Source organism: Labrus bergylta, chromosome 16 (assembly GCF_963930695.1).
Source record: "Labrus bergylta chromosome 16, fLabBer1.1, whole genome shotgun sequence".
NCBI classification, from domain to species: Eukaryota; Metazoa; Chordata; class Actinopteri; order Labriformes; family Labridae; genus Labrus; species Labrus bergylta.
This window is the reverse complement of record NC_089210.1, coordinates 25766363-25778086: the sequence shown is the minus strand read 5'-3', so window position 1 is coordinate 25778086 and position 11724 is coordinate 25766363.

The window sequence follows — 11724 nt, the reverse complement described above, 5'->3', positions numbered from 1 at the left end:
CGTTCAAAAGATTCGTTCACCGAATCGTTCAGTACTTCTCTGCAGCTCTGTCTGTGAATCAGAATTTAATAAGCTGAAACACGGCCGAACGTTTAGTTCTGCTCGCGATCGTACTGAGAACAGCCGGTGGTGAATAATAAACCAATGAGCTGAGAATTTAGTTGGATAAAGCTACAGTTTGCAAACTGAAAGCTGCAAACGAATCGTTCACGAGCTACACATCACTACCTGATTTATATCCTATGACCGTCCAAAAAGCATTGAAACGGTGAGTAAACATTTTATGAAGTAGCCTAATGTCTATGGAGGAATAAAAGTGCCAAAATGAAATATATAAATATATAATTAATTCAATCATTAAATGTGTCATCAATTATTTAATATTGGAAATAAATCAACAAATATATATTTGTTATATATATAATATATATTTATATATTTCATTTTGGCAGCACATACTTTCTTGTTTATTTGTCTTCCTCTTCTTATGGTTAGCTGGCTATATAGTGCTGCTAGTGCTAGCTAGAAATGTCAATAGGCTAGTCCTGAACAGCCCAGTTGCAATGCGGGACTCCAAGTCAGATACTCATAAAAAAGTGTCTATAACCAAAAGTTAAGGAAAGAAAGTTTTGTTTGCGGTTTTGTTGAAGATTAGTTTGATGTACAAGGGTCTTAGCTTAAGTGCAGACTAATTGCTAAAGCTAAATTAGTAGAGTGAGGTGTGGCTGTCATGGCTGACATGGTTTTATGAAAAGTTTGTGAGGATGTATTTTCATCATTGTAGTGATATTATGTTAGCTTTTTCAAATTTTCATACTGAAATAATGTTAATTATTACTCTGAATATGTATTACTAACCTCTGCATTAAGTGAGTGAAGAGCGAAAAACAACTAGCCTTGCCATTTTAGCTCAGACTGACCCCTCACAACCTGTCAAACATGACACACCTGTAGGCCTACACATTCCACCTGACCCCCTTCAAGAGCTCTCTTTTTGCATGATTACTTGGTGATCAGACATGGCTATGGAGTACGTAATGTCCTTACTCAAGTATAAGTACGTAAAATTAAAACGCAATATAGACTACATATTAATGCTGCTGTTTATTATCGTTAATTTGAAAATAGACATAGGCCTACTTCTACTTAAATAATGCAGGACTTCTACTTGTATCAGAGTACTTTCTTAGTGTGGTAATTTACAACCATTCCTTCCTTACATTTAAGCATCAAAGAGATAGGACTTAAACCTGTCAAACTGCTTTTTCAAACAACATGACAGAAACCCTCAGCTTTATAATGTCACTGATATTCTACCATACAGAACTAGTTCACTCACTGTGAATGTAAAGCTTGTTAATGCTTGTTTTTTCAGTATGACCTCACTCTCCTCAGGCTCACTAGTCCCTCTGCTTCCCTGTCACTTCCTGCTCCTCCTGCTCTCTGCCTGGCCGTACCCTACACCTTTCCTCTATCCACCTGTTGCTGTATGACTGGGCACTGCAGGAGCAGAACATTCCTGCTGCTGAGACGGCACAGTCTTTGAAAAAGAAATGTGTTAATGTTGCCATTTGTTGATTTTTGTCTCCACTTAATCTGCATTTTAAAGTGTAATGTGCCTGCATATGTGTTCTTCTCTCTCACTGTACTGTCTGAATCACTTTGAGAGAAGGCTATGCTGTGGATCAGACATGTTCAGCCCGTTAGCTCAACAATGACATGTATGATCATCACAAATCAACAATTATTAAGAAGTTACTTCAAGTCTAATTTCCAACCCTTTTATTCTTTAGAATGAGGATACAATGCTTTGGTTTTTTCCCCCTCATCTCTCCTCTCTTCCATCATAGACTTTCTTAGAGAGTTGAGAGTAAATGAGTGGTTGAGTGAGGGGGAGAGCGAGCAGTGAATTATGCAGAGGGAGAGGGCAAATTTATAATCATATTCTTGGCTATATCCAAATGAGAGGCTCACACCAGCGCCCCCCAGAAATTTGTGCACTAGGCGTCTGCCTGTTTTGCCTGCATTGAGCCAGCTTGTGTTCAAACAATTTCTCCTGGCACCATACATTGTGTTTATTAAGTGTTAATGGCCTCATACAACTGTCCGGCTCAGCAGAATGTAAATACCTACACTCCAAGTGCAACAATGAGATGCTCTGATTTTGCAGTATTCAATATTTCAAAAGATGCAAAAACCAACAACAAACTATTGTGCTGGATTTTTGATAAAGAGCAATACTGGAAATCTATATAGACAAAAATGTAAGCATACAATTTAACTGAAATGGTTATTTATATAGTATATGTATATGACTCTTTTAGTGGCTTAAGTATATGCTTCTTGTGAAACAGTCCACAATTGAATCATTTCATCCTGGGCACCTTAAACAGAGTGGGTTCTAATTCTCTTTTTACCAAATAAAGGTGTTTCTAAATTCAATTTAGAAACTCTGTCAGCTCCACACAGGCCGTGCAGATTTTAATCAAGTTTTACTCTTTATTGATTTGTACCTCCATATAATCCAACTTTGAAGGAGCCAAGTGTCCCTTTAAGTTATTTTGTCCAGGTCATCTTCACCTGATGATTGGAACCTGATTTAGCTTCAAATGTTTACTCAAGCCTTATTTAACCCCAGTCTGCTGTGTGACTTGATCTGTGCTAAGCCAATCAGATCATCTGCTCTACAAAGGGTGCTTTTATTTTTGCAGAGAACAAAATGGTGTGAACAATATATTTTTTTGTTCACACCATTATAGAAATACTTAAAGGTCACATGTTATACTTATTTTTAACACATAGTCTCAGAGTTCCTGAAAACAAATCTGTGAAGTGTATTGCTATAAATCCACTCTGATCCTGTATTTGATCATGTCTATAAACCCCTCTATTTCAGCCCTGCTCAGAACAGGCTGTTTCTGTGTCTGTAGCTTTAAAGGCAAATGAGCTGTGTCTGACCACGCCCCTCCCGGATGTGGCTTGGGCTTTCTTTCACTATGCCCAATAGTTAATTGTGAGAAGGCAGACTCAGAGGGCAGGCAAACACCTAGCTGTGGGAGTGTCACCCACCTGGGGGAGGTGTTACTTCCCATTGTGATGTCACAAAGAGAAAATCTCTGAACAGTCTGTTTAAGCTGTTTGTGTTCACACATCCAGCTCCTCCGGCAAATATCAGGAGTTTTTCAGGAGTTTTGTGTGGAAGCCCTAATAGACAGTTCTGTTAAAAGTCCTTATTGAGAACATTTTGCAATTTAGACTGAAGTTGGAAACTTTTAGATATGTGATGGATTCTCTTTTAGAGCATTTTCACATTAGGCACGATTTTTTCGTACCGTGCCCAAGCATGATCGCTCCCCCCACCGCTCTTCCCCTGCTGGTCTGCATTCACATTAGTAACATTGCTCCGTACCCGAGTACACTTATATGTACAGAGTCCAATACAGCAGATGGCAGTTTGCACATAGTTGTTTTGCAAATCCGTCAACAAGTAGAAAGAAGAACAACCGACCATGGCAACCACCCACTGGAGTCCATCCTTACTGTGGATTGTTTTTGTTATTTCTGAGACACCAACAACAATCCTCTTTCTAAATACACATCTACTGTGCAGCTCAGAGGATGAAATTGTCCGGCGCTGCATGGATATGACGGTTTAAAGCGATAGGAGCCATTTAGAATTACATCACATAGCAGCCCACTTCCTTGTTTGAGCACAGTTGCGTTCACATCTCCCGCAGACCGTACTTGTGAAATTTGCCCAAGACCAACTCAAACTTCAAACGGACTTGAGTACGATACGATTACTTTATGTTTGTGCTCACAATGATCAAATGAACCGGACTTTGGGGTCAAGCGTACTCTGATTCGGGTCCCTGTCCCTAATGTGAAACCACCCTTATTGGCACATGCTTACAGAAGCTGACTGAGCTGTTGTGTTCACAGATTTGGCATACATTGTACAGGCTTTCCTTCATGACTTGGATGGAAGCCAAAATGTTTTATTTCTTATGGATAGACAATTTCACGCACACACGCACACACACACACACACACACACTACATTAAATATCTCCAGTGATCAGGGTGCCGTTAAGCACCATTGTTAAATACATTTTTGTGTTTTCTAAAGTGTACTCAAAAGTATGTGGACGCTGCTTGAGAATCAGCCATTGTAAGCTCTCAATGATACTCTTGCATTTTAATTAATAATGGCAAGAGCTTAATGAATTTAATTTGCATTGCACAGAAAAATGTAATTATTTTCTTTAGGCTGCCATTGTTTCTGGGGTAGGAAATCATGACCAAAAGCTGAAGACAAAATTTCCAGCACTGTTAACTGGTAAACAGAAACAGAACCCACTCTGTTTAAGATGCCCAGAATTCAATGCTACAACTACAACTGATCTGAGTACATGCAGTTAATTCTCAGTAGGAGGCACTGTTGCATAATTTCTTAAAGAAGAAGGCGTAATCTGCCTCTCCTCCCCTGTCTGCATAATTATGTTTTCAATATAGGCCATGCATTTGCATACCTGATTAAATTGCACTGGCTTCAAAACCATAGTGTTTATAATGACTAATTAAATATCCACAAATTACCATGCGCCCTACTTTCATATTCACCTTATTGACGACTGCAGAGAAGTGAAGGGAAAGACAATGGGGGCGGAATTGGTAAAATATAAAGATCAAAAAGAATAATTCAGTCATATTTCCGATGGAATCTCTGAGAAATGATGAAGCTGTGTTCAAATAGGGAAGTATCCAGCAGTGCTGTGCTGCGGACTAGCCTGACTGGTCGAATGACTGTGGAATCAGATCATCATTTGTATGCAAAGCCTTTAGTCTCAAGATGCGTTAAAGGTCAACCTTTTCAGTAAGGCAACTGGACCCAGTCAACATCCTGCTCCTGTGAGAGCTGGGAGACAGCACTGCATCCTGGCACCTCTGCTCAGCCGGCTGGGGAAACTCAAAGGGAATTCCAACCAGTATATTGTATAGCATTTAATATAGAATGAAAAGGCTGCTGTAGTACCTGCTGTGGCTTCATACTTAAATCATGTTCCACAGTCAGTTTCCACAAATCCTGCTGTAACGTCATGAGTGGGTGTCAATGGAAAAGCAACATGTTTAGAGGTTTGCTCCCACCCAGAGAAACAAAGCAGCAGTTTGTGGATGGTTAAAGATTCAAACGAACAAAAAGAGATGGTGATGATTTCACCTGTGTCATTATCGTTTACTAACATCTATGATCTCTCACATAATGACAGGGATTGGATTGGAGCAGCTCCAGTGATTTGTACATCCTGCAGAAAAATCTGAGAAGACGCTCTGGCAAGAAGATGTAAGTACCACAGTTAAACAAGGTGACATCTCTTTGACTACTGTTTCCTACTCTTGTTATTAGATCAAGATGTCTTAATATGACCATAGTATCACTGGATATCTCTTTCCTCGTCCACTGAGGCAAACATACAAATCAAACATTTACTTTCTACTAGTGTGAAAGAACATTAAATGATGAACACTTACGGCTTTCTGTGAATGAACAACGATGATGAGAAGGATGAAATAAGCACTCTTAAGTCAAGACTCTACATTAATTCACATTTCAAAAAGTGATGGATAATGACTTTTTTTCTTTGCATTAAATTGAAACTCTCTGTGAGCTTGTATTGGGAAGTAACGTAGCACTGCAGAGGTAAAGTTTGAATTGACAATACAACGAACACTAATAATGTCCGTCCTTGATTATGGCGATACCATCTATAGGCATGCCTCTGCTTCCACTCCTTAAACCCTAGACTCTGTTTATCACTCTGCTCTTCGATTCATAACCGGAGAGTGGAGATACAACACTCTCTCAAGATAGACACTCTTTTTTTCTCTTGGACAAATGAAGACAAAGATCCCTAAACCACTTTACCACAGTGTGTGATTATTTCTACTGAGAATCATCCTGAACCATCTTTGTTTTTGCCATTTTCATTTTGTTTTGATTTGTATCTCGACATCATTGTAAATGAGGGAAACCTAAATGATTTTCGAGGCTTAAATGAAAGTTTGAACACAGAAGTTTTTGCCCTACTGTGCCCAAGCACGCTTCATCCTCATAGTGTGGGTGATCTTTTCTGTGCTTAAGCGCAGTACACTTCCTTCGGTCCGGTATAGTTGCTCATGCACGAGCATGAAACGTGGACAGCCTTACATTATCGAGAAATCCCCGAGTATTATGGCTATGTCTGACTAAAATGACTCAAAATAAGCCACAAAGTCAGTGAATTCGCAGTCTTGTTTTCTGTGTTCTTAGATGTCTGGACGCGGACTCGACCGCCCATCCTTTTTTTTTTTTTTTGTCCACCTGTCTTGTAAACTGAGCATGCTTCATGATCATGTCAAGCCATGCATGTGTTGTTTTCAGGCCCGGTTAGTCCTGGAGCAGTGCGAGTACAGGCCAGTGGGGGAATGGGGAGGGGGGACAGTTATGCTTCAGCATTGTATGGGGCAACTGTGCCGAGTGTGAGTGCCCCCTTAGTCTCTGGAAAAGTCTGTTTAGTTTGAGTGTTTTTTTACATTTGTTTTTGTTGTAGTGGAACCAAAGATTGTAGGAATCTCTGTGTTCACTTCTCAGTTCAGTGACCTCATTTTAAAGCTCTTCAAGTTATCACTATGGCTGATCTACTTGTGAGCAACAACCTGTTGATCATAAACAATCCTGCGGGCCAGTATTGTAATACAGACACAAATAGAGTCATCTTCTGGCAGAGAGTCAGAATCTGTATCTCTGAGCGATGCGTACTGTCCCATTTGTTATGGTAGGCGCTGCTGTTACAAAAGAAGCAATTATTTCACTGCCTACTGCACCACAGGTGATTAAAGATTTAAGATCTCAGTCCTCCAGCAGTTGCTACAGGAAAAAAAGGAGAAATTGAGGGAAACCTTTAAAGCTTTACAGCTGTTCCAAGTGGTCCTTTAGTGCATGATCTAACGATACCATTGCACAAGATCGGGAGGATTAATCTCTGAATAATTAATATTTCAGGTTCAGAGATTGTGCAGTGCCTACTCAACTGGTTTGTGAAACGTGTGAGGAAATTCATGAATAAACAATCAACTTCTGCAACTGCTTTCATGTAACTTTATTGTAGCTTTATAAATAAAAGCCCCTCAGATTAATCACTCCCCCATGTTCATTCCTGCGGCACAGCTCTGGGCTTATTTTCTGTGTGTTTACTACCTCTGTTTCTCACATCTATCCATTCTGCATATGCTTGTTCCTGTGACATCTCTGCATTCAGCGTGAATGCAAAGAACCTGCAGTAAGCTCCATCAAGGAAAGTGTTTTAATATCGCTGTCAAAACTGCATTCACATCCAGAAATGGAGGAGCATTACCACAGACCCCGCAGTCAGTCAAACCACTGAGACATAAATCATTGACAAGAGAGTAAATTCAGTATTATCATTAAATAATGACAACATGGAGTCATCTAAATCTGAATGAGTCACAGAGCCACAAATTATTTCAAGTTTGTTAATCCAAACAGAGGAAATAAGTATTTCATTTACATCAGGGTGCTGCAGGCCTTTACAGCAACAATCCTTCTCTTTGTTGTTTTCGGTTTCCCAGGCTTCAGTTGCTCCCTATCTAAAGAACAGCCTAAGCTCCAATGTAGGCGAGTAATCAAATGTAGGTGTAGATGCTACACAAACTTAAAAACAGTTTATAGATTCCTTCCACATAAAAAATGTTGAATCGGCACTCAGGGGTTTTCAGTCAGGATATTTGTCTGCTTTCTGTTTGTGGTACGAGCAGTATTGACCAATCAGGTATCTGCAGAAAAAACGCTCCATAGAGAGCAAAATGAGACTGAACACAATCCGCAGTTATGACAGCCAGATTTCAAGCAATCCTTAGGCAAGACATTTAACCCCAAGTTTCATAGGCATATGCTTCGTTGGCAGCGTTTGAATGTGTATGAATGGTGTAAGCTAATTGTGATGGTCGCTTTACATAGCAGCCTCTGCCATCAGTGTGTGAATGTGTAGGTGTGACCTGCAGTGTAAAAGTGTTTTGAGTAGTCGGACCAATCCAAATAACAATACCACCAATTATCTTCTCAAAAATCATAAAAATCTAAATAAATCACTTGTCACCTTTTTTCAGACACAAGTGGATGCTTTACTCTAGCAGTGTTTTCCATCAGCTGGGCTGTTGTTCACTTCCACATTCCAAGACCTTAAACCAGCTTAACCAAGCCTGGCATACTGCAAAAGTACCACCAACTGGCAGTCATACTACAAACTACTGTTGAACGCAGTGTTTAATATGCAGTATGCCGTACATACTGTGTTCGATAGCTCTATGTAGTAGATCGTTTTGAAAACAGCCTTTGTCTTTCCTGTCTGATATTTCACTTTGCTGAACTGATAGCATTCAACAACAGGGACTGAATGTGGCACTGAAGCCTTGTACTTATAAGATTCAATTAGGTGTTGTTTTCATAATCATTTTTATCAGCTCCTCTGCGCCCCATTTAATACCACGGGGACTGCAGATAAAATATGACATCTAACACTGTCAAACACCCTTCAAATACATCCGAGCAATGAATACATTTCAGGAAAAAGGTTAGTAATTACAGTCAGATCCATGATGCACTAATGGAAAAGGATATTATAAACCTCACTTGCATGTTTACACTTGGTAATAGTTTTCCGATTGTATTATGACACTCATTTTTCTGCATTTGTCACTACAGCAATTTTGTTTTTTATTTGTTTACCTTTTTCATACTGTTCATATAATGTTGGTTAAATAGTAGCACCCCTTTTTGAACATCCTCAAAGAACCCTGGGTTGACTAATCATGCTGATAAACCGTTTCTCATGCTTACTTAGTATATAACCTGTAGTTTTAGGGTAAGTGATGCCATAACCAAAAATATAATCTCATTATGTTGTACTGGGTGTAGGGCTGAAACGATCCCTCGTATCATTCGAGCACCTCGATGTTTAAAATGCCTCGAGGCAAATGCTTTGTCTAAATCCAGACGACTATACAGCGCTCTGTCTAAAGGAACCAAATACTTTATAACTGGTAATTACGCAGGCATTTTTGTTGTATTTCTGCCGAGCGCGTGTTTCTTTGTCCTGTCCTGATGTTCCTCTTTCCAACGTCTCTGCTCTTGTGTTACTACAGAGAGTTTTCTTTGATACAATCACACTGACTTGACAAATCCTCTTTATGGTTTTTCTCATATGCAGAGCGAGGATATTAATTTTAGCTGAGCCTGAATAAGTTACAGCTCTTTCCTTTTCTAATACCTATTCTATTGGATTCTATAAAATATATTTCTCTGAATGTTTACACTACCAAGACAGCTTTGTCTTGGTACTTGGTACCGCTGACTTTAAATATTTTAATTAACACGTAAAGCACGCTGCTCCTGAAGTCAAACAGCTATGGATGGTGTTGACCAATACATCCATTTTCACAACACAGAGATGATTATTCTGCTTTTAGAACTTTCTGCATTATCATCCACTTCTTCTGTGTTTTTAGGCTTCATCAGTCTCAAAAGGAAAAGTTTTTACAGCTGTGAAATCAGACCTGACTCACTCAGCAGAAGCAGTGTCAGTCAGTCAGAATGATGAAGGAAAGATTGTATTCATCGGGAAGTTGTCTGACTGTTAACTGATCAAAGTTGAGTCCCTGTCCTGCACTTGTTGCCCCCTCTGTCCTCCTAGCTTTTGGACAAAGTTACATGACGTGCTTGCTCAACAAGCTCAAAACACAAACATGAAATGTATGGACCTGTGTTCATGGATTCTTTTTTAAAAAGGTTGAGGGGCTGTGAATATCCCAGGAGTTACCCATGAGAAATAAAACCGGAGGGGGGATCTACAGAGGAGTGTTTGAAGATATGCATTACATAACATAAAAAGAAGCCAAACTTTTTGGGGTTTGGATCGGTTTCACACAAGTTTCAAACCTCTGTCTCCTGATTTAATGTCACTTCTTTGTTTTACCAATCTGTTGCCCCTTAACATCACCACAAGTGTTACTGATGTCATCCATACTACGTAATATATATATACATGTATATATATATATATATATATATATATATATATATATATATATATATATATATATATATATATATATATAACACTGGAATATTTGTATATATATATATATATATATATAACACTGGAATATTTGTATGCCTTTAGTAATTGTCCAAGCTGCTTTACATGACAAGTCAGGGTTGAAACAGGCTGCATGTCGCACTTACTGGTCTCTATACCGTGGTGCTCGACACAGGAAAAAAGGGAACCTTTTGTCATTGTTGTTCAAATAAAAAAACACGGAGTTTCCTATCTTCGGATTCAAGCGCTTTTGAGCTGTGCACTCCAGGTTTATTGAGTTAGAAGACCTGCAAAAAAGATCATCTCCTTTCACATACTTCAGTAATGGAGGCGATCCAGTTTAATAGCTCCTCTGTGAAATTGCATGGTACTTAATGGGTAAGGGGGCACAGAGTTCAGATTTAACATGCAAATTGGAGTGATAAACTGAGGGAGGCAATTAGACTGCTGAGACATTTGAACCAAGGCTGAAACATTTGTACTTTTTATCAGCGTAATAGGTGAGCAGTGGAAAAGTGAAGGAGACAGACATGCTAATACGATTAATTCAGGTCATTTTTTTGCATTTGTTTCCTATTTAATATCAACATGGGAACTGAAACAAAAAAGTTTGACTCCAGTTTTCTTTTAGTATTGATCGGTAATATACCTCAAGAGATATGCAAATGTAATGTTCACAACTCAAGTTTTGACTTCAGTAAAAGCAACAACAGTCTCCATAGTGGAGCATTCCTAAAAAACTTTACCGTGATACCTTGCCTCTGTGTACGTTTTTCTTTAGCAGACTCAATAGAAGTCTGGAGCAGCAGGAATATCCCACCCATGGGATGTTACATAAATCTTGTACATGCACCCGTTGGGATATGTCGTGGTGATAACTGGCTTTGTGGACTAAGACACAGGAAGTCATTTTCATTTGTTTCTGTCCTTATTTGACCTACTCAGATATGATGACTCCAGGCCTTGCAGTGCCACCCAAATGTTCACCTAATTAATGGTTATTCGAGATCAAGGTTTCATACTGTCAGGGTTGTGGCCCTGTTTAGGGTTGTGTTTGTCCCATTCCTGCTGAAGGAAATGGGATTTATATTCAGCGTGAAAGGAGGTGCTGTCTGGGGAGCTCAGTTGGGGGCACGAGAAGCTAATGAGCTGTTTTCACAGAATTTAAATGCAGGCTACCGAAATGTATTCGTCCCTCCCTCTATAGTCCATAAAGTCTGCGCTTTGATTCAATGCTCATGTTGGCTCAGAGAAATACTGACAATGAGATCCAGTATTTTGGATTACATCCAGTGGTTTGGTCATCTCATCACTTCTATCCCTTGTTTCTTTACTGTAGTAAGCCTACTTGTTATTTAGCATTTCTTTTGTATCATAGAGCGAGCTGTTAAAAAAAACAACAACCTCTCTTTAAACAGAGATTCCACATGAGTGCACATGAGTTCCACATGAGTACGCACATGTCTCTGTTCCATCTTGCCAGCTGTTTATACAGACACCTCTGTTTCTACTGCCACTGCCAGCTTAACGGTGAAACGGCTCTGCCCCACCGTTCCTTCTCCATACCTTT